Source organism: Gymnoscopelus microlampas, assembly GCF_963454915.1.
Source record: "Gymnoscopelus microlampas genome assembly, chromosome: 24".
Taxonomy (NCBI): Eukaryota; Metazoa; Chordata; class Actinopteri; order Myctophiformes; family Myctophidae; genus Gymnoscopelus; species Gymnoscopelus microlampas.
The window spans coordinates 3,624,557-3,630,556 of NC_139961.1; the positions used below are offsets into that span (position 1 = coordinate 3,624,557).

The window sequence follows — 6,000 nt, forward strand, 5'->3', positions numbered from 1 at the left end:
GAACCACCGAGTGACGTAGGCGATCATGGACGTCACACCAGCCTTTGCTCTTTTGGCTGCAGTGGGGCTTGAATGCGGCGCATTATTTTACATGCTGCTGCACATTACAGTGTGTGTGTGTGTGTGTGTGTGTGTGTGTGTGTGTGACACAGACACTGTGTCACACACACACACAGAGACACACACACACACACACACACACACACACACACACACACACACACACACACACACACACACACACACACACACACACACACACACACACACACACACACACACACACACACACGTCATATGAGCTTGTAGATCTGCCATTTCTGAAAAATATTGAAAAAACATTTGTACCACGGACCCCCCCTACCGCGGACCCCCATCTAAAAATGTTTTGTTCCAGGGACCCCCATGCCGAAGGCAAAGATTTGAGTTGAAAATGTTCGCTTTATCTTATTCAACGATTTGCACAAATGGTCAATATTTTTCAAAAAGATCTACAAGCTCATAGCGTGGCACTCTGTGCCGCACTATGAGCTATACAATATCTGCTATTTTTGGTTTTATGGGTTAAAGCATGCTGGGAGGTAGCATGTTGGTTTTCTACCTTTGGCTGCTTGCCTAACCTGGTCTGTTCCAACTATCCAGTTGGACTGAAGGCTGTTTAAAAACCCATTAAAAACCTGGGAAAGTAATCGGTGTCATTTTAGATTTGAGCTAATATAGCAACATTTTAGCAACGTTTTTTCAGAAAAATCTTAGGATTTAGAATAGTGGTATCGTTAAAATAGTGTGAGCTTGTAGATCTGCTATTTCTTAAATCATTTCTACAGCACTGTTATCAAGGCCACAGGTAAACATTTCATTAGATCAGACGTCATCACTCCAGGCGTGCTTTTGTCAAACATGTGACATGAGGTAGACACACAGGAACCATGACACAGAAACAGATTTTAACTACTTAAACCCAATATACTTTAGGTGACCGGGGTGTCCCCCATGGCCCTATACTAGGTCTGCTAGTATTTGCCTCTACGCCAAATGTCCTCGCCAAAAATAGCAAATAAGTTACTACTAACTACTTTAACCGTATATATATACACAGGTACTGGATATTTTAACATTTGTCTCATCTACAAGCTCACAGTGAGCTTGATTCATAGAAAATCTTGGGACTTTTTGGGGACTTTGGAATATAAACTAAACTAACCCACTATACTAAGGCATTGGTTCTCAAAGTGGGGTCCGGGGACACCCAGGGGTACTTGAGGGGATACCAGGGGGTCCCCAGCTAAATGGTTTATAGGAACCAAATGGACCCTTATGGGTCTGTAACTCTGAGTGTACAAATGGAACCACGATGTTTACAAACAGTGCACAGCTCAATTTTAAGGATTTCAAATGGGGGTCCGCGGGCTAATAAAGTGTCAATTTGGGGGTCCTTGACATGAAAAGGTTTGAGAACCACTGTACTAAAGCATGGAAAAAGGGTTAGGTACAATGATGCTGTGCAAGTGGTCTAGACAATGTGCCTAAAGTAGTGTACAGTACAGTACAGTACAGTACAGTACAGTACAGTACAGTACAGTACAGTACAGTACAGTACAGTACAGTACACGCTGGAAGCCTTAAACTGAAAGGAAAACAACCCAAGCAAGTAATAAGATGCTGTTTTAGACAAAGCAGCCTCCACTCACTGCACTGAGCAGAGTGACCCGTGTTACTGCCATTAACCAGCCATCTCTACCACCAGTGACGCTCTTCAAAAAACAACCATCCACAGCCAAATCACCTCACAAACAGACAGCCTCTAGGTTGGGACGATAAACGTTATTATCGTGATAAAAACAAAACGCTCACGATAATCTCATCGCAGAGATTTTAATTTATGGTGAAATTGTCCACTGAGATCAATTCACCTTTTATTTGCCGAGATGCATACACTTAAAGCCTCTAGAATTGGTCAAACGCACCTGTAAAGAACGTACTTGATAGAGTCTTTTTTTCACTCTCTCTAAATCTCTTTGGCAGAAATAGCAGATCTACAAGCTCACAAGATCTTGTAAAGCTTGTAGATCTGCTATTTTTGGCAAACGTTCTACCCCAGACTAAGGATGCTGAGGTTCAAGTGGTTATCAAAAGAGTCATTTTATGGGATTTAAGCATATTTAGATTACCGCGATAATATCGTATGTCGCAATTATTTTGGTCACAATAATCGTGATATGAAATTTTTGTTCCGTCCCATCCCCAGCTTCTATCATATGATACGATGTATTAACTACATCAGTGAACGGGACCTGATTTGGCTATGTACTAAGAACGCTTTTCTCTCACATCTTTGCCAAAAATAGCTAATCTACAAGCTCACAACTAGCTACTGTTCGCCTCCAGAATAATATAGATACTGGGGCGGTTCAAAGTGGTAAGGCAAAGTCGTCTCATAAACATGCTACAAAGCTATTATTTATTAAAGGGATAGTTCACCCCCAAAATGACTTTTTTTCTATCGATTAGTCACCCCATGGAGACATGAATTCATGGATATAGTTTTTTTTTTCTTTTCGAATTCCTAAGACAATAATGTGATGACCAGCAGCGGTTCCGGTAGGAGACACAAAGAATCTCCTTTGTATCTCCTACCGGAACCACTGCCTACCGGTCCGCTGGTCATCACATTATTGTCTTAGGAATGTGACAAAAACTAAAACATGTCCATGAATTCAAGTCTGCATGGGGTGACTAAATCGACAGAAAATAAGTCATTCTTTGGGTGAACTATCCCTTTAAAGCCAATTTCATCAAATCTCGTCCTGTGGCACTAGAGTGATGTTGGCAGATAGATGGCAGAGTCAACACAAGATCAGAAAATTAACCACAAAAAAACACAGTGAACAGCAGGGAGTTTGGTCCAAAGAAACAACAACCTCATTATGTTTGTGTAACAACAAGTCAGGGGTTAAAGTTATCAACTGTGAGTCACTTTGTTAATTAAACTCACAACACAAAAACAACAACAATGTATTATATATTCACACTCACACGTGTGTGTGTGTGTGTGTGTGTGTGTGTGTGTGTGTGTGTGTGTGTGTGTGTGTGTGTGTGTGTGTGTGTGTGCTTAAACTACACACAACCCCCCCAAACTGGGCTTCCACCACAGAGAGACAGACAGACAGACAGAACAAATGGCCAGTGTTAAATTTAACCCTGAGAAGAGTACAACAATGTAACCAAATGGACCCTTGGCGGGTCCATTTGGTTACATTGTTGCACTCTTCTCAGGGTATACACATGGACAAATCAACACCAACGATTTGACATGTGTAATTAAGTGTTGTGTATTTGGTGCTGAGAAGCTAAACTGGGGGAAAAAAACTAAATTAAAATACAAAAAATACAAACAATACTAAAGTAAAATACTAAAAATACTAAAATGCAAAAGAATACTAAAGTAAAATACTAAAAATACTAAAATGCAAAAGAATACTAAAGTAAAATAAAATAAAAACTAAAATACTAAAGTAAGATACTAAATATAAAAATACTGAAGAAAAATACTAAAAATACTAACATGGTAAAAATACTAAAGTCAAATACTAAAGTAGCCTCTCAACTATAAAGCAGCTGGGGGGTGGGGGTGGGGGGGGGCTGTGTGTTAGCCTGTTAGCCGCTATGTTGGCTAGTTGTAATGGAAACTTAATTGGCCAATTAGCCTCGATACACATAAATACCCCGATATGCGCGAGAACCGTGACACCGTCATGATGGACAGTTTAGAGAATGTCGAAGTAAAAAAACACACACACAGCCAGGAGAACAGCAGGCCTCCAGAAAGGCCAGGGCCACAACACCCCCCACAGCTAGCACCGTTAGCTTAGCATGTGTTACACGCATCCCGGTGACCTGTACAATTCTGTGACTCTCTCTCTCTCTCTCTGATCCTGTACTTACTTACTTGTCTGTCTTTTTAAGTTGATACAGGGAATATATAATTTACAATTACCTCACTAGCTACATTAGTATAATATTTAACAGGATATTTAGTTCATTTAATAATAATAATGATAATAATAATAATAGTCTAATAACAACAATAATAATAATTATTATTATAATAACAATAATATTAATAACAATAATAATAATTATGATAATAATGATGGTCTAATAACAACAATAATAATAACAACAATAATAATAATAATAATAATAACAATAATAGTAATAACAATAATAATAATTATGATAATAATGATGGTCTAATAACAACAACAATAATAATAATAATAATAATAATAATAGCCTAATAACAGTAAGTGCGTCCCTTTAGCTGTCAAGGTATTCGTAATAGTAACTGAATTAAATAGAATGCATACAAATGTAAATGCACTAAAAAACAATAACACTTAATACATGTTTACGTGAATGAAATCTCTTTCTAATACTAAATAAAGCATTGAAAAGCATGACTCCAAAATGTTATTTCCCACAAACTGTTCCCTCATATAGATAGTTATTCTATTCCATTATGAACTGTTTTATGTATCATAACTATCATAGTTTATTTCATTATTATGTTATGTTTTGTCAGTTTACTAACAGCTTATAAACAGACATAAGAGTCATTTCCATAGTTTCCATATGTTATATATGACTATGTAAAGCCTGAATCCGCACACAGTGATGCTACATGTTTATGTAAATGACCATTTGATTCAAATTAAAGTTTGGAAAATCAGCTAAATAAAACATGCGAGACCGCCTACAGTCAGGTCACACATTCCTGTGCTACGCGTTGAGTAGAAATGGATGGTGACACATTTCTCCAATTAGGAACACACACACACACACACGCACACGCACACACACACACACACACACACACACACACACACACACACACACACACACACACACACACGAGTGTTTCAAGTACTTTGTGTTTTCAGTACTTTTACTTCTACTCCACTACATCTCAGAGGCAGATATTGTACTTTTACTACTAGTTACTTTGCAGAATGCAGATTTATATTATTATTACAAAACATGCACTAACCACGTCAGCCCTACTACATACATTTCTGCCATTTGAAAATAGCAGATCTACAAGCTCACAATGCATTGCATGCTATTTTCAAAAGACTTTTAAACATTTTGAACTTGTGAAATGGGACATTCTGCACAATGAGTACTTTCTACATTTGGTACTTCTCTAAGTACATTTTCATACCAATAATTGTGTACTTTTACTCAAGTGCATTTTTTTTTAATTGCGGACTTTTACTTGTAACAGATTACTTCTACATTGCAGTATTGAAGTAAAAAAAAAATGTGAGTACTTTTTTTTCCACCACTGGGGGTCACAGACTTCGACGGGTCACCGGCCTCGGTGTAACAGCTGGCTGTAGCAGCAGTCACACACAGGGCGCTGCGTTGCAAGGGAGCGAAGCGGCTCAAACGCGTTTTAAAGCCCTACATGGCGGCCCCAACGGGCCGTGACGCGGACCGGCAGGGGGGTCCGTGGCGTCGCCATGGAACGAACGAAAGAAAGGCCGGTTTAAGAGGTTCAAACGGGGTTAGAATGAGGGACATTGTTGTTACCTTTTGGCTTGTAGTTCCCAGTAGCTGCCTGCTTCTCCAGACCTGGGGATGGAACACTGGGAGATGATGGAGGGTTGCCACGCCGTTGGGAGAGAAACAAGCGAGCCAGGTCTGGGGAAACTATAAGCCCAGAAGAAGCCACATGAGCACTTTAGTTTGAACCTGTCCTACCTGTGGTGGTGTGTGTATACATTGAAAATAGTATAAAAAGAAGAAACCAGGTCCATAAAAACAAGCCCAACAGAAGCAACTCCTAGGCCATTATGAGCACTTTAAACCTATATGCTGTATACATTGAAAACAGCTTGTAGATCTGCTATTTTCAAAAGAAAGATCTTGGGAAGAAAGTAAAAATGTAGGAATATTTTCAAATCCTCAAAATCTTGAATGGGGGTCTCTGGCACA

The 6,000-nt window shown here is 39.1% G+C and overlaps 1 protein-coding gene across 1 annotated transcript in view; it reads right to left on the bottom strand.

Annotated features, from left to right (window-relative positions):
- Positions 1-5,642, bottom strand: part of mbd5 (methyl-CpG binding domain protein 5) — a 30,574-nt gene extending 24,932 nt beyond the window's left edge. The window contains exon 1 of the mRNA XM_084051624.1: positions 5,596-5,642. The gene's annotated coding sequence lies outside the window, so the exon portion shown is untranslated. The remainder of the gene's footprint in view (positions 1-5,595) is intronic.
- Between the last annotated feature and the right edge of the window lie 358 nt (positions 5,643-6,000).